The sequence below is a fragment of the Temnothorax americanus genome, unplaced genomic scaffold (assembly GCF_048541705.1).
Source record: "Temnothorax americanus isolate GAGA-0224 unplaced genomic scaffold, ASM4854170v1 Scaffold1, whole genome shotgun sequence".
NCBI lineage: Eukaryota > Metazoa > Arthropoda > Insecta > Hymenoptera > Formicidae > Temnothorax > Temnothorax americanus.
Window position 1 is genome coordinate 5,162,362 of NW_027509230.1, and position 24,593 is coordinate 5,186,954.

At 38.9% G+C, this 24,593-nt stretch overlaps 1 protein-coding gene across 1 annotated transcript in view; it reads left to right on the forward strand.

Annotated features, from left to right (window-relative positions):
* The window catches only part of Mib1 (E3 ubiquitin-protein ligase mind bomb 1), a 369,291-nt gene that overhangs the window by 318,772 nt on the left and 25,926 nt on the right, over positions 1–24,593 (forward strand). The window lies entirely within an intron of this gene.

Consider the following 24,593-nt stretch of genomic DNA (forward strand, 5'->3'; position numbering starts at 1 on the left):
TTCATAGTTTTCGGTGTCCAGGTGTAATAATACGTTGAATGCGATGTCTACGTGTCCCAGGTTGCCGATGACGAGGTCCACACAGTGCGCTCCGTAGTTTTTGGTGTCTACGTGTATTAATATCTTGAATTCGATGTCCACGTGTCTCAGGTTGCCGATGACGAGGTCCACACAGTGCGCTTCGTAGTTTTCGGTGTCCAGGTGTAATCGTACGTTGAATTCGATGTCTAGGTGTCCCAGGTTGCCGATGACGAGGTCCACATAGTGCGCTCCGTAGTTTTCGGTGTCTACGTGTATTAATACCTTGAATTCGATGTCCACGTGTCCCAGGTTGCCGATGACGAGGTCCACACAGTGCGCTTCATAGTTTTCGGTGTCCAGGTGTAATAATACGTTGAATTCGATGTCCACGTGTCCCAGGTTGCCGATGACGAGGTCCACACAGTGCGCTTCGTAGTTTTCGGTGTCCAGGTGTAATAATATGTTGAATGCGATGTCTACGTGTCCCAGGTTGCCGATGACGAGGTCCACATAGTGCGCTCCGTAGTTTTCGGTGTCTACGTGTATTAATACCTTGAATTCGATGTCCACGTGTCCCAGGTTGCCGATGACGAGGTCCACACAGTGCGCTTCGTAGTTTTCGGTGTCCAGGTGTAATAATACGTTGAATGCGATGTCTACGTGTCCCAGGTTGCCGATGACGAGGTCCACACAGTGCGCTCCATAGTTTTTGGTGTCTACGTGTATTAATATCTTGAATTCGATGTCCACGTGTCTCAGGTTGCCGATGACGGGATCCAGATAATGCGCTTCATAGATTTCGGTGTCCAGGTGTAATAATACGTTGAATTCGATGTCTACGTGTCCCAGGTTGCCGATGACGAGGTCCACATAGTGCGCTCCGTAGTTTTTGGTGTCTACGTGTATTAATATCTTGAATTCGATGTCCACGAGTCCCAGGTTGCCGATGACGGGATCCAGATAATGCGCTTCATAGTTTTCGGTGTCCAGGTGTAATCGTACGTTGAATTCGATGTCTAGGTATCCCAGGTTGCCGATGACAAGGTCCACATAGTGCGCTCCGTAGTTTTCGGTGTCCACGTGTCCCAGGTTGCCGATGACGAGGTCCAGATATCGCGCTCCGTATTTTTCGGTGTCTAGGTGTAATAATACCTCGAATTTGATGTTCACGTGTCCCAGGTTGCCGATGACGAGATCCAGATAGTGCGCTTCATAGTTTTTGGTGTCCAGGTGTAATTGTACGTTGAATTCGATGTCTAGGTGTCCCAGGTTGCCGATGACGAGGTCCACATAGTGCGCTCCGTAGTTTTTGGTGTCTACGTGTATTAATACCTTGAAATTGATGTCTAGGTGTCCCAGGTTGCTGATGACGAGGTCCACATAATGCGCTTCATAGTTTTTGGTGTCTAGGTGTATTAATAACTTTAAATCTGAATGGGTGCGTTCAGCCGATACTCCGCTAGCCTAGCAATCGTGAGCAGTTGCTCGTTTGTGCTCGTTTCTTCTCTTTTTAATCCAGTAAGTCAAAAAAGAGGAAACGAGCGAAAACGAGCGACTGCTCACGATTGCTAGGCTAGCAAAGTATCGGCTGAACGCACCCAATGTAGGACACGTAGATATCGAATTCGAGGTATTAATACATGTAGACACCGAAAACTACGAAGCGCACTATGTGGACCTCGTCATCGGCAACTTGGAACACGTGGCCATCAAATTCAAGGTATTAATACACCTGGACACCGAAAACTATAGAGCGCGCTATGTGGACCTCGTCATCGGCAACCTGGGACACCTAAACATTGAATTCAAGCTTGATTCATAAAAATCGACTTAAAATTTCCTTAGCGGCAGAATTAAAATTATGTCATGACATAATAAAAATCGCTGAATTAAAATTATGTCTAGACATAATAAAAATTGGACAAAAATTATGTTTAGACATAATAAAAATTGGATGAATTAAAATTATGTCTGACGTAAAAATAATTTTTGGAAAAAGTTGGTAAGAAATAATTTATACAAGCAACGTAATATACATGCATATTATACATAAAAGCAATGTCCGGCAATGTGTATATATATATATTTACAACTTCAGACACATTTCTTTATAAGGTGTAATTTTTTTTGTTAAGATTAAGATGCGTAACACTACAAAAAGGCGTGATATCCGTACAAAATTACCTTTTTCAAAAAAAAGGTAAAAAAATGCGCCAAGTACACGCATAGTAGTACATATATGTATTATGTTGTTACCTCGAAAAAAACAAAGTGGTAGTATTATACCTCGAAATAACACCTTGTACATACTGTTTATACAATGCGTAATACTACAAAAAGGCGTGATATCTGTACAAAATTACCTTTTTTAAAAAAAAGGTAAAGAAAGGCGCCAAGTACACGCATAGTAGTGTATATGTTGTTACCTCGAAAAAAAAAAACAGTGGTAGTATTATACCTTAAAAAAATCTAAGTAACAAGTGGTAGACGAAATCTTTGTATCTTGAAAAATCTCGAAAAAACCTAAACAGTGGTATCTTCACCTAAAAAAAAAACAAAGTAGTAGTATTATACCTCGAAAAAACCTAAGTAACAAGTGGTGGACGTAAGCTTTGTATCTCCAAAAATCTCATCACAAAATTACGTTACCTTATCAAAAAATGAGTCGCGCTTCAAGTGATCTATTATTACAATTACAAAAAAGAAATGATATCTCTTTTTAAATTACAGCGCCAATTACAGAGAACATACACTGAGAAAAAAAATTTGTCAATCCCAAGAAATATTTAGTCCGATACGTTCAACTAAACATTTTAGTTAGTTAACTAAACATTAGTTGAATTAATTAATTCTTGATTAAAGAAACGAAATAAATTGTTGAAACAACTAATATTTAGTTAACTAACTAAAATGTTTAGTTGAACGTATCAAACTAAATATTTCTTGGGATTAACAATTTTTTTTCTCAGTATATTTTTCGAGATACAAAGATTACGTCTGCCACTTGTTACTTAGGTTTTTTCGAGGTATAATATTACTACTGCTTTTCTTCGATTAGAATAAAAAATTGAATCATGAAGAATTACACAGAGGTAACAGTACAAAATACAAATATTTTATTAAAATATTTAAACCCAACAAGGGAATACAAGGTATTTAAATACAAAGTTTATATATGTATTTTAAAAGATTTAATCGCATCGCAAAGAATTACAGAGGTAACAGTACAAAAAATAAAAATATTTTATTAAAATACATAAATTTTTCTTGTCAAAAAACTTGGCGCTGCTAGAGAGAGAGAGAGAGAGAGAGAGAGAGAGAGAGAGAGAGAGAGAGAGAGAGAGAGAGAGAGAGAGAGAGAGAGAGAGAGAGAGAGAGAGAGAGAGACCTTTTACAAATGTAAATATTACTTATTCTATACTTATTCTATACTTTTAATTCTAATCGCTTTAAAAATCTAAACTTATCCTAACTTATCCTATACTTAATAATAAGCCGCATTATTCACCGTCACACACATACACACACACACACACACACACACACACACACACACACACACACACACACACACACACACACACACACACACACACACACACACACACACACACACATCGCCCACACACACATCGCCCACACACACATCGCCCACACCCACTCGCTCGCACACACACACCAAGCTGACCTAATTTTAAGGTCTAGCAGCGCCAAGTTTTTTGACAAGAAAAATTTATGTATTTTAATAAAATATTTTTATTTTTTGTACTGTTACCTCTGTAATTCTTTGCGATGCGATTAAATCTTTTAAAATACATATATAAACTTTGTATTTAAATACCTTGTATTCCCTTGTTGGGTTTAAATATTTTAATAAAATATTTGTATTTTGTACTGTTACCTCTGTGTAATTCTTCATGATTCAATTTTTTATTCTAATCGAAGAAAAGCAGTAGTAATATTATACCTCGAAAAAACCTAAGTAACAAGTGGCAGACGTAATCTTTGTATCTCGAAAAATATACTGAGAAAAAAAATTGTTAATCCCAAGAAATATTTAGTTTGATACGTTCAACTAAACATTTTAGTTAGTTAACTAAATATTAGTTGTTTCAACAATTTATTTCGTTTCTTTAATCAAGAATTAATTAATTCAACTAATGTTTAGTTAACTAACTAAAATGTTTAGTTGAACGTATCGGACTAAATATTTCTTGGGATTGACAAATTTTTTTTCTCAGTGTATGTTCTCTGTAATTGGCGCTGTAATTTAAAAAGAGATATCATTTCTTTTTTGTAATTGTAATAATAGATCACTTGAAGCGCGACTCATTTTTTGATAAGGTAACGTAATTTTGTGATGAGATTTTTGGAGATACAAAGCTTACGTCCACCACTTGTTACTTAGGTTTTTTCGAGGTATAATACTACTACTTTGTTTTTTTTTTAGGTGAATTCTCATTTACCGAACAAATTGATTTATTGTCGATAAATTTATTAATCGCGGCGTGTAAACCTTTTGGTATTTATTTATACGCGGGCGTTCTAATATATATATATATATATATTATATATATATTATATATATATATTATATTATATTATATATATATTATATATATATATATAAGGTTTTTAATTTTATTAGATATAATTTTTTATTTACGTCGCTTGAAAACAAGACATTCTTTTTAATATTTACCGTTTATTGTGCGTATAAATATATCACCATATGTCTCAGTGATCGAATTGGTAAAACATTTTTTTCATCAGTTGATTGATTTATCGAAGTTAATCAAAACAAAAAAAAAATATTTGACGTATAGTTGTTTCATAGAAAAATAACGTTAAATATTTCGTTTTACGGTTTGTGTGTATTTGGCTTTCATATCTATTATAACATGCAAAACGACGCGACGTACGCAAGGTTACTGCCCGCCGTGCTGTCATTTGCGCGACGAACTTCGAGCGAGCTAGTAAGAGACGCGTGTTACTCCGTGTATCATCGTGTTATCTGTCGAAATACACGGTCGCAAGTACCGGGAAACGCTAAACGAAATATTATTTCGTACGAATGATTGACTGAGGCATCATAGTCCCGCGCGTAATTTAGCTCCTGCGATTTAATGACTATCCAACTATTTGTAACAAAACAAATATTCCGCGCGATTTATTAATTTCATTTCGGAATCGATGGAGATTATAAAGTATTGTTTTGTCGCGATATTTTTACGTGCTTGGTCGACAATGATTTCTTTGATAGCTAGTACCTAGATTCGAACGTATCTTGCATTGTCGTGTTTTTGAGTTTTTTGCAGATTTAAACGTAATTTGTTGTTTTGAATTAAATACGAATCACCTGCAGATGATATAACAAAACACCTCGAAATATATTGCGCATACAGTATTAAATTTTGATTGTATATTTTTGGATGATCGGGTTTCGATGGGATTTCGTCGCGATTTAAAATAGTAAAATACGTCGCGTGCGATTAACTTTGGAAGTGCCGTGCAAAATGCGGGCGATTATTCTATTGTGATGTTTAATACGTGCGATTGTAATTAACTGTGTTTTCGCGAATGCTGTGTTATATGAGTGCAACGAATTGAAAAAATTTGAAAAAAAAAAAACTACTTAAATGGATATTACACATGCGTCTCGTGCGAGAATCCTCGCGGACTCCTCGCGGATTTGCAAGACAAGCTAAAACATCCAACATTCTTAGCGACTCATGATTTATTAACGGCCTCCTGCCGCCAGGTGTTTGGGCCTTTCACCGCGTTGTGAAATATCGCACTTCCTGATTTAAAGTTGCAATAAAAAGGGAGGTAAAGAAATAGAAACCACCGTCGGCCTAAGAGCAGAAGTGCACACAGATGGCAAGGCATAAATTAAACCTCAATAAAACGGATCGCGTCAGCCTTTTCACTCCCCTACATTTCTTACCGACATTATCCCGACCGATGTTTGACCGGGAAGCGCAGAGGCGGTTTTACCCCGTTATCGCGCACCGTACAGAATTTCAGTGTGGTATTATACGCAACGTTTATCCTATATCCGCGATAATTTATTGATGGCGATATAATAAGACTCAACCGCAGGAGACGGATCGATTTTAAATCTTCTTTTTTCCGAGATCAACTCTAAACTTGGTGATGTATTCTACAGGAAAGGTATCTATATTTCATTCTGCTTAAACTTATAATTCCTGATTTAATTTCTGATGAGTTTTTCTATTTTTAAGCAATACAATAGGAATTATAATTTATCAACAAATAATAATCTGTTTTTGCTACACCATATAAATTTCACAATATTGATGTCATAATCTGTAATCTTTATTGTTAGTAGAGAAGATTAAAATGTGTATACATTAATATATCGCAATTGATATAATATTTTATTACTCAAAGAATACAGTTACTCACGAAATTGATAAAATGTTTTAAAAATTTTATGAAAGTTTTTAATATTGCAAAAATGGAGAAGAGGGAGCAGACATTAAAAACAAATTTTTATAATTTATATATTATTAGAAAAATATAAAAATAAAAGGTATAGGTTAATCTCTAAAATAATAAGCTTCTATTAACAAATAATAATAGTAATAAATTGTATTTTTCGAAATGCTTGATCAATTTCGTGAGTTACTACATTTTTCTGGAAGCAATTAGATTTTTGTTTTGGGGAGTTATTATTTGTCGCGACCATATTTTTGTCGTTTGCGAACCTTCGGTAGATCCTCGAGGTAAGAACGAAAATTCTCGGTTTTCTTGAACGTATATGTCGTATAAAAGAAGTGAGTTCTATTTCGTAAGAAAAAAAACAGATGAGGATCTAACGGCAGCGAGAAAGCACCGATTTAAATCGTAACAACCTGGTCACGATTTCATTTTCTCACCTCTGTAAACGAAAAAAGGTGTCGGTCGTGCAGGTTACACTTACAAAGACCCGGGAGTAATGTTATGAGCACCATTAATTACCGCATAATCTACTTTTCTCGCTAAGACCGAATTAAGACTGATTTTTACCGTTATTTCCATCGTCGAGAGAGTTATAAATAACAAAGAGACCAGCCGTTAATTCTAACAATGTCTGCCAAAACGCATTTATCTTTTTCACTATTCGCTGTCCATTATATTTTATCGTCTAACACGCCAATAAATAATAACATTTAAATAAAATACTTAAAAATTAACAAATTATATAGGCAAATAAAGCTTCCTATTATATCGCAACGGAGATTTTTGATTTTGATATAATTTTTTTAGCAATATCAAGATTATGTTTTTTATACATGTATACATACATACATATCGCATTTATATATATACATAAATGTGTATTATATATATATATATATATATATATATATATATATGTGTGTATGTATGTATATAAATGCGGTTCTATTCGTTTTATGTTATTCAAATACTGGACGATTTCGCTTCCACCATTAGCTATTCGTTTCGCCCGTTTCCACCCCACTATCCGATGACCTCATAAATAACGTTATTTATTCGCGAATTTGTTTTTGCTCGTACGCACCCCAGCACGATACGCTGGAAACGCCGACGGAATGCATAAATACGTTTTCCCGTCGTTTCCCATCGTCGGTACCGATTGGCTCGCGTATCGAACGCTTCCAATTGGCGAACCACGTGTCGTCCGTAAAATCATGGAACCCAAACAAGTTTGGAAGTTTAATATCTCTCCTCTCACTTTTATGAGATACTTTCGCAAACTAATTTTGACTTTCGACTTTTAACTTTATCTAATTTTATGGGCTAGAAATTTTAAATTACTATATATTTTAATTCTTAATTCAGTTGACTTTTATATATGACATATGATCAATATATTGATGCAGGTCAATATATCTGAAAAATATTTAAACTTTTATATTACTATTTATACGAGAACGAGCACAGCTTATTTTACGGTTTATTAGCCGCAAAAGTTTTATATCATAAATAAATTTTTTGTTTGAAGAACGCGAGAATAATTTACGTGAGAAATAAAGCATTCATAAAATTTGTTAAAGTATGAACGCAAAAATCCTCGGAGATCAAAATAATCGACAAGAAATAGATAATATGGGTTACATTCCATCGCTTTAACCGCGTCGTTGAAAATCCGTTTTCCGCAATGATTTTCTAACTATCGTAGGTATATAGAGGCATTCTCCGGAAAAGCAGGTACTTCACGGATATTAAAGTACAAGTAGATTCAGATCCCGCCTGACAGTTATTTATCAGCCATGAATCATTCGTGAAGCCCAACGTGAAACGCGACTTTTTAAAGAGTAGATGATGCAGAGTTCGGACGACGTTACTCTGCAGCAGTCAAGCATGCATTTGAACTTCAACGATGAGACTACACGCGTATCTGTCGTGGAAAAATTTGAAAAGAAAAAAAAAGGAATATATTAAAGTAACGTTTAGAGTAATGTCGAAATTGTTGCTCTTAATTATCGGAACTTTTCATCCCCGTTTTCTGCAACCACTTATTGTCGGCGATAATACAATAATTTGTTTTCGCGCGCAGTGGATTAATCGGCAGATCCGATTTTTTCCGAAACAACGCGCCGACAGTCGCGCGTACTAATGCCACGCGGATTCTGCAGCGAAATAAAATGTGTAATCGAGCAGAGACGCGAAATGCTCGAATCGCATGGCATACGAGATTCTCGATCAGCTAAAACTTTAAAACCGTACACGTTCCATTCGCTCCGCTATAATCGTTAATCCCTCACATTACGGTAAAATTTTCTTAATACTTGGATACTTCAATACATTAGGTACTTTTTTATCGCCATTTTTGGGTGTTAGATGCGTACGTGTGACACAATTTTTTTCTGGGGGAAAAAAAAGACATATTGTATTATTATTTTTGTAACACACGCGTGTCCGTTTACCGCGACGAAACCGCACGTCAGCGCGAGTCGCCGAACGGCGGATAAATTTTATCATATACATATATACAGAGCCGTTGCCTTCGTTTATCCGGAGCTATCGATCGTGCCGGCCGCGCCCGCGATGCACCATTCGCAAGAACGGTCGCGTTAATTTGCAACACATGCGGAAGTTCCGAACTTCCGATGCGCGAGGACGAATGGTGCGTGCGAATGCGGTTGCGTTCCGACTGCGCGGCGGGATTTCGCAAGTAGAAAGGGAGAGCGAGAGCGAGACGGAGAGAAGGGCGCGATCGCGCAACGATTCGGTATCGATCCTACGGACTGTATCGCCGAGCGGCATTTAATTAATGCGCTTTAGGTGAGCGTGCAGTTTTGCTAACGTTCGCCGATACGTACACGACGAATATCAATCTTAAGTCAAGCGAGGAGATAACCGAGTCCATGGTATAGCGCAAAACGCGGCCATCATCCCCTCCGTACCGCCGATGTTGATGACGATCGTCATTGTACACGCTGGATGACGATGTCCAGAATTGCCTCGACCGGAATCGATCGCAAATGATAAGCGCGGATATAATTATATGTTCTTTTGCTAGAAACACATTTATAAAAAACATTATATAAAATTTTAACGCGCACACGTTGAGATACAAGGATAAAAGACAATTAAATTAACACTTTTCTCGTAATTATGAAAATATAATTAGATAAAAATATTCTCGGGGAAATATAATATGTAAGCAAAGGATATTTCAATATCGCTGCCTATTTCTTGGCGCTTCTTATTTTACCTCCTTTAATCGCTCTGATTTCATTTCGATTAGCTTCGTCGATACGTTATTAAGTATACGAACCATAAACGGCGCGAATCAATTTCAATGAATTTTTATAAACTCCACGCGCGTTATCGCGGCGAAATTAATATTCCGCGAAGACACAAACGTCGGTATTAATAAAATAAAGGATCTATCCGGAGGATCATATATTTTTTATTTTGCAGTGCGAAAAAAATGACGTGAAAGGGTGGAAATTGGCACGATCGATCCGGCGCTATTTAAATTGCGCAACGATTACTCCCGATAGCCGCGCATTGCGGAGACAAGTATAGGCACACACCGGACAGACAGGCGGTTTTGAGTCATCGTCTCTCCCCCCTGATCCCTTCTCCCTTTGATTCGCGCCGCTAATTGATTTAATTGATTTTGCACGCGCTACGTCATTATTAATGCGTGTAAACGTGAACGCGGCCGTGAGCCCCCGCCTCGCGACACATTAAAATCAGCGATCCCATCGAGTTGCTGGGCAATAACGCACGATACCGAGAGACACGGTGGCCGTTCATCCAGCAGCGGCAACTGCCGCTTCAGAAACGGCCTCGCGAATCAACGATGCACGAACGCTCGTTGAAACATATCCAAAACCCCGACCGCGACACGTTCGATCGTTTGTCTAGCTAATTTTGCTCTTTTTTTTTATTTGCATTTTATTTCGTGATTTCGGTGATATTTAGCTCATTTTTTCAGCAGGTGATTACATATTTCGATAGAAATTAATCTTTAAGCGAAAAGGGAAAAATGTTAAAGAATTCTAAATTTATGTGACAAAAATCAACCCGAAAAGATTAGAAAGATATTTAACACACATATACTATAATGCGTTGTTTGTTTTTTTTTTTTTTTATGTTTTGTACAGTCCGAAATTTATTTTATATTACGTAAAAGATATAATTATATTTTCTAATAACAAACTTACATTCTATACACAGCGCGAATAATTGTATAAAGATAAAATAGCGCAAAATTAATTACCAGCATGATATGATCAGCATGAAGATCCTATCCGCAAATAATATTAAAATAATGCAGTTGAAGTGCATAGGTAAGGAACATCTCTCCGAGTAATCGACTTCGATTCATCCCGAAATCAATTACATTTGTGGCGTAAATGCTCGATCATAATTCAACACCGCCTGTTTGCCAGGCTGTCCATGCTCTTTACGCCTACATCGTGTCTCTGCCGACAGCAGAGATGATGCCTACCATATATGACAAGGCTATAGTGAACAGGTCATGTCTCGCTTATATTACCACATTTTCCCTCAAAATTACAGTACACAATGTATGCATAGAATTAATTAATTAATTAGCAGGTTTGTGTAAACTGATATATGAATAGATGTATACAGAGTAGTCTATAGTTTGCTATTTTAATGTTTATGACTTCGGTATATTCAGATATTTTCTTAGCGAAAAATGATACACACATTCCATACACATATATATATATATATATATATATATATATATGTATATGGAGAATGTGTGTATCATTTTTATATATAAACGTATATATTTTAATAGATAGATAAATTTATTATAGCTAAGACGAATTCCGCAAAGACATGAAAATTAATGTACCTAATTAAATAGAAAATATATTATGCATAACATTAAGGTGATAAAGCTACTAATTACAAAAAAGCTTTATTAATTGCATCGTAATTAATGTTAACGACAAATACGCAGCCAAATATATCTTTCGGAGATTAAAGCGAATCACAAAATAATCCGCTAATCCAAGTCGCTCCGTCGAACACTGGCATGATGAAAACAATAAATCCGCGAGAAAGTTTCCTCGGATCGACCAAACGGGCGAAGCAACCCGGTTCTCTTATTACGGTGAATTTCTGCCGCAAGTCGCTTCATTTCAAGCGTGCATGCCGTATAACTTACTACCAATAGAAGAAAGAGAGCATTAATTATCGATATTATCGTCTTTTATGATCACTAATTTTAGCGAAAAAGTAATTATTTTTGCTTGAAATTTTATGATGCTTGCGATCTCTGCCGCTGCTTTAAATTAATATTTAAACATATCGATTTATATGATATTATATAGAATATAAATATGATATATTATACAATATTTAAATATATTATACATATGTATACTTTGCACATATAATCGTCCATACAAAACTTAAAAAAGAAATGCGTTGGCGCATTTTCAAGTGACGCATCTATCTTACTGCATGTTAACTTTACGCGACGCGAAACGCCGGCCGTCTGCGAAACGCACAACGCGCAACTGTATTGCCATGAGCGCCCAAATGGCTAACAAGACCGAAATCAAGGAGCGGCAGCTCAGTTCGCCGCGCTGAAAAACGGTAATTAATTTCTTGCGATCTCTGTCGCACGACGCGAGAACGACCCCGCGGGAGAAGTTCTACCGAATCCGCAAGTCCGTTTTTATGAGGTGCACATCGGCGCGGAAACAATTAAAGGCAGTAGGATTCAGCTCCGGAGGGAATTAAAGGACGAAGCTCAAGTGTGCTGAGATGTCTTTCCTGAAAGAGTGAGAGAGATTCCTCCGCCACTGTCGATTATCCGCGCAGCGATCTGAGCCCCGGCGCGGCGCAAGAAATTCCGTATCGATTGCATCGACACGGAATGTCCGAGAAATAGCGCAGTTTGTCCAAACAATTAGATACTAAAAAGCTGAAGTAAGGGAAGAGACGATTGTTTCTTCGCGTAAACTTCGTCTCGCGCAGTAATAATTTCTAAAAACATCGCAGTCCGTCGAGGAAAATCGCCAAGTTTCGGGCTACGAAAGCATTGACGTCAAAGGGAATCCGTGCGGAACGGAAGCTTTCTCGATGTCGTCCCGGTATCGATCACGTTTTTGGTCCCGGAGATGTCAGAGCGTCTTAACGTTCTCAAAACACGTCCGACTTGCCTGGCAAAGATCTAAGCTATACCCCTGAGATTTCGTATTAGCTGCGCAGCGCGAATGCCCGACACGAACCCACAGGCAGCTCTATGTAGGATTTAGCCTCTTTCGGTCTGCGGCGCCGCCGGGTTCCCGATGCTTGCCGAGCACTCGGATGACGTCCTCGAGCGGATGCAAGTCCTGCGGGAGAGCCAGCTGGTTCTTGTATCCGGAACACGCGGGGATCGACCCGCTGGGTGTAGCACCAGCGCACGGAGTAGTCTGCAAGTTTTCATTGGAGAATCAAGTTTGCGCGTTATCGATCATCGGACGACTCAGAGGTCGAGAACAAAGCGCACACCTGATCGATCGTTTTCTCGGGAGGAAAGATTACTCGCGACCTGTCGACCCCGAGGAGCGCAGCAACTCGTTCAATGCATTTACGGAATTTTTCCTGGGAAAAAAAGAGAGAGAGAGAGAGAGAGAGAGAGAGAGAGAGAGAGACTTCGTATACATATATAAAGATGTAAAGATAAAAAAAGTTTTCTTTTTAATCTTTTGTTTATTAAGTATTAAATGATTCTTTTTGAACGAAACTTATATTCTCTCGAAGCTTAAGAGATCCATATAATACTAAAAATATCAAGTTTATAAAACAAACGTTTTGCAAAATTTTCTTCATGGATGCAAAAGAAGAGCCGAAAGTTATGGAACAATTTAGATATCAATCTAGATATTCTGTAGTGTAGATAGTTCACGTAGTATTTAAATTCTGATGAACTGAGCTTAAAATCATAATTTTCATAATTTTATAGCATAATAAAGTGAAGTATTATATTTCGCGTCGTATGAATCTGGTTACCCCAACGAGGCTGTAGAGTGTATAGTGCATCAAAACCGATTAGTAGAGCGCGTTTCGGTCAACTCGCGCTCGCGGATTCGAGTTAAAACCAATAACAATCGGCGTTGTTTTAAATTACCCTGTGGGAGCGGATGGCGATAGGCAGACGGACATCGCGGGTAGGAACGTATCGCCGTGTGTATCCATCTGGATCAACCGTACTCCAGGACCCATCTGGGATAGATGGTCTGGCTCCGGCTGCGTCAGCTCCGGTAATGTCGTTACCGCTATCGTCGTAATCATATTTCGCCGTGCAAGACCACCCCACCAAACGAGATTACGCCACTGACGGCGAGGATAGCGAGGAGAAAAAGAGTGAATGAAAGAGAGAGAGAGAGAGAGAGAGAGAGAGAGAGAGAGAGGGAAACTGAGCGGAAAGGAAACTATTAAAATAAAAGGAGAAACGAGGGAGGGGAGGGAAATAGGGAAGGAGGGAAAAGAGTGAAAGAGAACGGGGCTGCGCGCATTCAGCGAGCGAGGGCTTGGAGGGGGCAGCTTACCTTTGGCTCTCATTTACATCGACATTATGCATTCAGACCTCATGTGCCTTAACCCGGCCATGCGGGCTTGATTCAATCTCGCGAAACGAGCTGCGAGGTATCGCTCGGGGTGTACCGCGCACTTTGCGGTCGAGGAAAACGACGAGGAGGAGGCGCGTTGCATATGGTATATTCGCGACGCGCGCATCCGATGACGAGGCGAAAATTGGATATTTTCGGGGTGTTTCGCGATCGAGCGCGAGCGCCGAACGTATCATCGCCGTTTATCTACATTTGCAGGCAATCGTTCCGCGTTCATAGTCAATCGCCCGTCGCGTTCTTTCCGCGAACGTCTCGCCGGTATTTTCATGTAGAAGGAACGGAAGTAAAGCGATCCCGACGTTTCGTGAGAATTATGCGTGTTGGAAATAGCGAGAGAATCGATTTAGACGGCCACGATACTCCCGACAGAGATTAAAAAATTTGCAGAAGTTGTGATGCATCATATAATCACAATTTTACCTTTTAGGGATGCGTTAAACGCTATAATTGGAAAACTGGTGAGAAACAGTGAAGGAAAAATAGGAAGCTAGCTATTTCTTTTATTCTCACATTTTTTTAATTTTTTCACAAAATATATTTGAAATATAAAACTTGAGCGTTATTTTGCTGCATATAGAATTTGTTTATCGACAAAAAATCGCGTATTTTTGTAGAGAATGATGAATTTCCCGATTCGGCGAAGGTGTGGCGAAACGTGCGAAAGATAATTCGATTACCGTGCGAGAGATCCGTTCGCTCGTGGTCGCCACTTTGTTGTTTACTTTGAAACCTCCCCTTCTCTGCCTGCTTAAAATGCATTGGCTCGTGCATGGCACATCTATCGGGCCAGCAACATTTGCCTTGCATAATTTTACGACCGAAAATTGATAATGTCATTTCTCGCGGTACGCGACGGTAATCGTTATTTCGTTCTATCAGACACGTCGACATTAATTAGAGTTGCACGCGCGAATTATCAACGATTGCACGCCGCGCTGAACGTCATTTCGCGGAACACTTGCCGATCGACACGAACACGAAACGGATGTAGAGCTGCGTGCTGGAAAGCGAAATAACGGAAATAATAATTAAACATATGATAAGGGACGACTGTACAGGTTGTGATATTGATTTTTTATAATCAACTAATAGTAATTTATATTTACGAAATTATATTACATTTATATATATACTGCACATAAATATTGAAATAATAAAATCCATAAGGAAGTGTGTGCTGAAAAAATTATATAGAGCACGTAATACAATTCACATATAGATTATTTGATATATAGTTTGCTTGTGTGTTATACTAATATTATTAATACAAAATATTATATACATATTTCATAATTTTTTAAGTAAATTTGTATAATAGAGAGATTATAGTTTAGAGTTTTCTCTTATAATATAGTAATATAAAACTACGGCGTTTTCTCCCTTTGATTGCATAGTAATATATAAAACTAAAAATAATAATATTTTAGATTTTTGGCAACATTAATTAATGTTTTATTAGTAAATGCTAATTAAAAATGAAAAATGAAATATAAATGGTATATAATAAATATAAATTAAAAATAAAAATAAAAAATCCGACTTATTTAACAATGCGCACAAAACAATTATGTCCATTTTCATCAACTTTATTTATTTTTAATGCTTCTCACTTTCGTGATGTTATGTTTAACAGATGTAAGCGTTAAGGCATTTGCGATGTATGTAATAAACAATGTCTTCTTTTACGATATTGCAAACTTCCGTGGAAATTGCGGTTTTCATTTAAAAAAAAAATGGAAGGAGAAGCGTTGAAAGATGGCATATCCGGAGCAAAGCGCGATAGAATACAGGACGAAGAAGGCGTGCAGCGGGCGTATAAACCGGATGTCCCGGGATTCCACGGGCAGCGTAATATCGTAAAGCCGATTTCGCTGCCCGGATAGGAAAAGGGCGGCGGCGGTGGCGGTAGGAACGGTAAAGCCTTTTCCACATGCGCGTGTTTGCCCATGCGGATGTGTAAGTGGAATAAATTTCGCGGCAACAATTCGACGACGATCCCGCTCCAATCGGCGGATACGCGCGAGAGGATCCTTCGCCGGTTGCGCGGCGGTCCCCGGGACCCAAACGACGATCCCCGCGCTTTATCGGGATCTCGACTGGCTGATGGATTCGGCCCCATTCTGCTGTCGCGTTCTGCCCCAAATCTATTCCGTTTTATTGCCCTTCTGATACATAAATTTTTATTCAATTTGATTTGCCGCCATTGCTATGGTAATAGGACGGGAAGGGGTGCGCGCACAACTTTGCTTTCCCTCCAAATCTCCCTCTCTCTTCCTCTCTTCCTTTCCCTCTTCCTCGCTTGTTCTCGTCTTTCCTTGTCGTCACTTCCTCGACCCGCTTTCACTCTTTCCTCCTTTTTCGCGATCAGCGATTACTCGAAAAGGATGACATTTCGCGACTTTCGCTCACTCTAATGCGTCATTATAGCTCGGCGACCCTTCTGAAAGACGATGTTATGTCATGCGCATTAAATAGTCTTTCAGATTTACGAAGCATAATGTTTTCACTTTTTTTTTCTTCAAATCCTTTTCTATATAGCTTTGATACTTGCAATACCGAAGAAAGTACTTTGGAAAGCCGTGTACTTCTTAGCCATGTTAATTATTTTTACGCTAATTTTTTCTTGATTAATAGAAAAAACTAATTTTTGTATATCACAAAGAAGATATGTGCACTCAGTACGAAGAACTTGTTTGATTACACGACTATTTGAAAATAAGTCTTATTATAACACTCATGCGTACAATTCTACTTTTTTGTAAGCTTTTATAAGAAGAAAGTATTTATTTCTTAAAAATATCTGCATATATTTTAACATTCTTTGTTTATATCTTTTGAATTGCCTTTCTCATACTATAATACTCTTTGTGAATACGTCATTACAATAGCCTTTTAATCGTTCTACTAACAATTATTATTACTAATTGAAACTTTACTATATATAAGACGGGATTTATCGGAAGGCAGAATGTTAAAAAAGTGTTTCTCATGCATCTTAAAAAACGGGACGCGTTTTCCCGACTGATCGAGGCGTAAATAGTCGAGGAATCTCGCGGAAGATCGAATTTGGATCGGTGCCCATGAAAAATCCGCCGCGATCGTCGTCGCCAGGAAATTCCGGGATCCTTCGATTTTCACCGCGCGAAGTCGCGTCGGAGTGTCGGGGTGTTTATCGGGTCGCTGCTGCCGGATTTTCGGTATGCGGTTCACGGAGAACAACCCATCCCTGGCCAGCCCGAGCTCCTACGTCGCCCCGCGGCCCTGACGCGCAGCACGTGACCCGTGGAGCCCCCGAAAGGGCCGTAGACAGGGTGGCGAATGGTGGAGGGTAGTCGGAGGCGCGAGGGAGGCTGCACGAAGCGGCACGTGACACACATATTGCCATACCTTTCGGGAATCTCGAGCCAAAAGGCGGCTTTTCTCCGTCCTCCTGCCGCGAGAGAGACGTAGTATGATAGAAAAACTAATCTACCCGATTAAATTTCTAATTCGCGCCCGCGGTTTTCTCGCGAAGATCCGACGGCCGATAGCGACGATAGAGCTCGAGGCATTTATGAGAAGAGCTATCTTTTATCTCGCGGTGAATCAGTCACCGTGAATCAGTCAGCTTATTTTCATCGCACTCGCGAGGAAAGGAGAGAAAGGAAATAGAATAAAATGGAATAAGTGTATTATATCTGAAGTTTTTTTTAAAAGAATATAAAGAATTCCAGATATGCTATATGAAAGTATGAAATACAAAAGAATAATTAGACTCAGAATTCTTTAACGATCTTTATTTTACCGACAATCTGTCGATCTCTCAGTGCACAGTCGATGTTTTCTTTATTAAAATCTATCCTAATACAAAAATAACTTTTTATTTGTAAGCTATTGCAAATAACATTTCTCTAGATTTATTTAGCTCTTAAAAATTAATTGAATATTTAAATGAAATATATAAAAAAAATTATCAAGAAAATTAATGGCGTTCAGATTGATACTAATATGGGAATTATTTCAAAATGTATACCAGAGAACTGAAACGGCGAATTCACGAGACGAATGTCGATGATTCAGAGCGACGACCGTGCGATAATTCGTCAGAGACGAGCAATATCGGATGGTAAGAGCGTAATTGAATTTGTTTGTTCGACGATTCTACTTTTTCTGCGGTGCGTCGACGGAAACTTGTTTTCCGATTAATCAACGTGTCACGGTGTATCTTTCCGCGGTTACCTTACGTCCTCGCGCCTTCGAGTTACGTAGCCGCTAACTTTATTCCATTAATATCGGTCGCGGCTGTGTGTTGACGCCCGGCTTTTTAGCGTACCCGAAACTTCGCGCAAAATAATTATTCTCGCGTAGCTTTAACGCGCTGTAAAACATCTCGACTCGATGTTGTGATAAAAAAACTGTTAAAAACCTACCCGATAACAACATTCTTCTCTTTGCTTCCTTCACTAGAAACACCTTTTTTTTTTTAACTAGTGCGAGTCATAAAAATTCCGATGTCACAAAAATATGAGCAATTAGAAAAAATAATTTGGCGATTTATTAGGTTATATTTAAAGCATCTTTATACATATATATATAAAGGTACGCATGATAATCGGAGCTGGAATGTAGAATAACGTTCAAGAGGATTGCATGGCCAGACGCCAAAGCGCCTTAACGCTCGGCAACGTTCCTTACGTTTCTGAAACGCATTTCACCATGTTGCTTAAGTTAGGAGCCGCTGGATCGAGATTCCGTATGTAGGTATTTATATTTTGTTATGCGTTTAATGCAAATTACTATCTGCCGGCTGGTTATTCAGCATGGAACAGCTCTCTTCGACCGTAAATCTTATTGATTATAAGACTCGCGATCTAGCATTTCAGTCTCATAATAACGACGATGATGGAGAAATTTAACTGTTGCAAAGCGCGAATGAACCAAGTTCGTAATTTATGAAGAGATAATGAACACATCATTTAAACTGACCGTAATTTGTAATATAATCAACAAAAATCGCAATATACTGTTTAAAATAATTGCAAAATTATCATGGGTAGTAATATTGTTCTACATCCTTATTAAAGTCGTATATCAAAGGTAGGAATAAAAATTTCCAGTAAAGGTAGAAAATACGAGATAAGATTCGTTATTAAAGTACAGAATATAAAGTGAATCATGCAGATTGCAGACCTGGCGACCCTTGCGCTCTGCAACCGTGGAAACAATTCAGAGAAATAATGACTCCGTGAAGAATAACTCGGCCAAAATGAAATCATTTTCGATATCGTTGAGGAAAACAGGATGATTACATTCTCCAATATGGCCGACGAGGCCGGAAGCGTATTATATCAAGTGAGTTTACAGATTAAATATTGAGGGCCGAGCCCAGAGATTTGACGGGCCATAATTTAATCCTTCTCATAATGTCGTATTCTATTAACGGCGGACGAGAATTGATGTACAAACCGGGATGAATTTTCCGTGCTCGATTTACATGAGAATATGAAATATGCATCTTTAATTCTCTCTCTCTCTTTCTCTCTCTCCCCCCTCCCTCTCCTCCTTTCTCTTCTCTTTCATTCTATGATTAAAATATTGAAGCATAGTTTTACTGCTTCCCAACGAGCAAAATAATTTTCCAAGTAACCGAGTTTTGGCCGAACTTAGTTCTTAACGTATAGATACATACGCAATCTTTCGTATAAATATAATTTTATTTTTGCAAATTTAGTTATTTTCTTGCGAAAACATTTGAACGTAATTTATTCCTCAATCCGTGAAAGAGGTCTCTTTTTTTGTGTTACTCTTATTTGAATTTTAAAAAGATTTAAGTCATACGTAGAGCAGGAAAAGCTTGCGCATTTAAGTTGCGCATTAAATTCTTCGTGAAAAAATTGTTGAAAATGTATCTTGGAAAAGCGGAGACGGACGCTTTTTGATCTTTGAAATGCGTTGCCGTGCTGTGCTTCGAATTAAATCCTCGGCTGAAAATTAAAGCTTTTACTCGGGCTCGCCGAGGTTACGCTTTAATATCGCGAAACATCGCGCGAAATAGCTAGTTTACGTCGGTCCGTTAAAGGGACTAATTGCGCGCGCGAATAATACAAAAGTTCTTTAATTAAGCGAGACCACTGTTGCGGCAAGTCATTATCGCGATATTAGTAAAAAATTCGAGGACTCTATAACTTGCGTTACGCGCAAAGCACCGGCGGAAGATTATTATACCGTTATACTGGATTTAATGCGAGGTGCTCTCGTTGTCAGCCGGATATTTCGAGTGGTTTTCCAGGCTGCAATTTTATACCGTATTAAGCCCGCAGAACCGACCGCTATGAACGATGCCTGCTCGTAAGGTTTCCATCAAAATTGAGAATCGTGTCCTACGGTAAATCCAGCGTATGGGTATTAGCTTCGATAAATTACATTAATTGTCGCTGAAGAAAAATCGTGGTAGATTACAATAAAACACAATACATTCAGGCGGAGTAAACTGTCGCTGTAAGAATTGCATCACGACAAACTCACCCCGTCGCTTTTCGTCCTGTGTGACAAGGATAGATAAAATAAAGAACGATTCGCGCCGCTATTTATTATCGGATGCATCGATTATGAAGGCCGAGCGTGATAAAATATGGGTCGCGACCGAAGATTGCGAGCGAGAGTGGGAATATAAGATTCATACGGGCCACCGTCATTGATCCTTATAATTCATCGAAAGCCGTTCGAAGCACACTCGCGTGAGATATTACCATGTGAAGTAGAAACTGCAGGGAGAAAATAAGCAGTAGTAATAACAGCAGTAGAAAGTGTTTATTGCTGTCCTAAAATTAGCCTGCTTGTAAAAAAATAAGAGAAAATAAGCAATGAAAAATTCAGTAATGTATCTTAAGAATGGCTATAACAGTAATTCATAGCCATTAATCTTTGCCTAGCGTAGAAAGGTAATTTAAAGTAAAATAAATATTGATAAAGTATTATATGCAGAAGATTAAGGAGTTTATTTTTGAGGACATTGAGCAAATCGAGTTTGTAAATAACGATAGATAAGTGAACCCCAAATAAAAAGGTCGTTACAGAAGAAACATCAATAGCTATATCGATCAATCTTAAAAAAATTTAAATATAATTAATAAGTGATTAATAAGATGTGATAAGATAATATAGATAAAGGGAAACGCGCGGAAGGAATTCTCGCGATTACCAGAAATAGACAGGATCGCCTTCTTTTTCTTGCAAGAGGGACGTGGAAGATGGTGGGGTTGGATCCCGGGCCCGGGCCAAGACAATTCAATAAGCTCGGCGGAGTGTGGATTTTTCTGATTAGCCGGCGAAGTTGGATGGGTGGCCGTGCGTGATCGTCCTGCCGAAACGTCGGCGGTCGCCGCAGGAAAGGGCCGCGTTTACTTTAAAAGTTCAAACGCGCGTCTCGAGCCGCTCGGCTATTCGTGTCATGCCCGGAGAAGTGCACTCAACGTCTCCGACCCGGAGGGCCGAGTTTCAATCGGTGTCGAAGCGCCACTTCGTGAGCCGCTTGCAGTCTTCGCCATCGCGCGGTTCCATCGATCGCTCTAGTGAACAATTTAATTGTGACATCGCCACTTCTCGTTTGAAATCATAGTGTAATCGTGAAATCGGTATCATAGTCGATGATGGGGAGTATTAAAGACTAGATAATGGAACTTTTATTTATATATATAAAAGATTTCATATTTTTAATTTTTTAATCTTATACTTATAATATTGTATTATTATAAATAATTATTATAGAGGGAATATTCTTTCATCTATTTTTGGAACTAATCTATATTATAATACAGTATCTCGAAATATGCGGGACCACGGCTCCTTCAACGAGTAATCAGGGTGTCTTTTCGGCCGCGTCTCGAGATGGCCAGATATATCGAAGAATCAAGGGATAGCTAGAGCGAGGAGCGGGGAGGTAAGCTTTGAGAGTTAGGCGGCGACTCGGCTCCAAGAAACTAGGAAAGCTGACGTTTCGCTTACGTGCAGAAACTGGCAAGCGCGTGGATATATTCTCTCGTCTAGATGGATTTATCGAGCGAGCATCGAGAGCCTCCCCCATTGAAAACGACGAAAATTGAACGGACGTACGCAAAAAAAAAGGAGGATGAGAGAGACGGAACTCTCGAGTTTTACCATCGCGCTCGCGACGTCGCAGTGAGCCGGTTTTTCCGAACGCGCGCGAGATAGTCTCGACGGGAAAACGCGTTCCGTGACTCAATCTGGAGATCGTCCATCCGTTGACTTTGATAAACGAACATATGCGGCGCGGGCGATTCTTCCCATAGGAAAGTTTCGTCCGGCTTGGGACAGCCCCAAAATTCGTGAGGGCGAGCCAACACATTAGGTCAGCCTGCGATGTTTCAACGAAACGCTAACGTTCACGTAATCACTCACCCTAAGGTAGAAGAGAACCAACTTTTGGAAAATTAAATTTATCTAGGTTGCGAAATAGAATGTAGCAACGGGAGTTCATAAATATTTCTACACGTATATATTTACCATTATTTTAGAGCGATTGTTTTTTATTCAAGATTTCATCACACATGCATGCGGCGCACAGAAAACGTTTGTTGAGAAAAATTGTTAGAGTAATATTTAAACTTCTATTTTAGCTAAAATGCTTCTAAAAGTCCAAAAATTCTCGTAAGATTTTTATCCAGATAAAAATTGCGACTTTATAAGATATGTAAAAGATTTATGTATTTAGATGATATCCGCTTGGAGGACCCTGCAAATGGCCATTCGAGCGAAGGACAGGGGAGAGAGAGAGAGAGAGAGAGAGAGAGAGAGAGAGAGAGAGAGAGAGAGAGAGAGAGAGAGAGAGAGAGAGAGAGAGAGAGAGAGAGAGAGAGAGATTTGTTCACGGAATGAAACATGTCGATATCGAAATTCGGTTAACTACTAGTGTTCGCAGCCGCAACGACGCGACGGGCGGCGGCCACTGACAAGACAGGAACGCCGGCAATTAATGGGAGGTGGGACTTAATTAGTACAATCTCAACAGCGTCCACCTACCCGCGTCCTTTCTCGTTGTGTCCCTAAATACCGCCTGTTACGGGACATTCTCGTGGGGATAAGGTAATGTTCTCTCGGAAACCCGACTAAACGTGATCCTAACGAAGCCACATACTAAAACCTATGATTATTCAAGAAATAATATCTCGTAATTAGATTTCTATCTGGAAAATAAGTACTACATTTTTTACATGATAAACAGGATATTTCATCGACATCTCCTTCGTTTGTTGTTTCTTCGACCGACTTAAAATCGAATTAGTAAAAATTTTGCACATTAAACTTGAGACTTGCAAATAGACAACATACATGTATGTACATATAATAAAACACAGTGAATTTGAATTATTTTCGCTGTTATTTTAAGTTCTATTAAACTCTCAAAAATTTCCACGGTATAATATGATCAAGACTTTTTTTAATGATAACATAATTATTAGATATGGTATTTTTGAAGGGGTATGCAATAACTTACATTTCTCTTTTGCAATAAAGATTTTAAGAATTAAAATCAAAGAGAACGAGGGCGTTACAAGTCTCTTCGCCTTCTCGCGCTACCCGCTAATTAAACCAGTTTGATAAGGTGTCGGCGCACTCGAGTCTTTCTGCAGTCCGACCGCATCACGTGGACGCGTAACAGTCGCTATTCCAATCGTCATAAATTGTCGCGCTGAACGTGACGATCGTACCGAATAGCCAATACACCCCGCGCGATTCTGTCATTCGATCCTCGTAGCCGCCGCTACCGGGTGCTACGTAACCAACGGACCCCTTTTCCCGGGACTTTTGACCACCGATTCATCTCTGCCATGCTGCGTTATCGATCCGCCGGAAACGTGCCAAGGTTGCATCCAAGCTATCCATGGTTATCATGAAGCGCCGCCATATAATGCATCCTTTAAATCCTCTCCACTATTTCCCAACCCTCGAGATGACGTCTTTGGAATGACTTTTGCGCGACTAAAGTTTAGCATTTAGGTAAAACGATCTTTCCTCGCATAACGATTTTAGAAATGATTTCAGAAATTCTTAATCAAAATCTATAAGCAGTTTCCCGGATTTCCAATCGACTTTAGATTAGGAAATGTGTAGACAAGGAAGAGACTATATGGAAAAATATTTTTTCTCACGAATATCTCTCACCAAATTAGGTAGATTCATTTAAACGGCAGACGCGTTATTATTCGACGGTGATTAGCATAATCGGACGGTCTGTGTAACACGTACGGCAAATAGACAAAACGCGACGAGCGATGCCAATTAGCAGGTGCCGACGTTAATGCAAATGGCGGCATTAGCCGATAATACCGGGGGTAATATTATTATTTCACGGCAATAATATGAGCGTAATTCATTCGGCTTAATCAAGAACATTACTGCCACGAGAAGCGCAAATCTATTTTACCGTCGATAAATTCGTGCGCACCTATGCAAACGTAATGTACT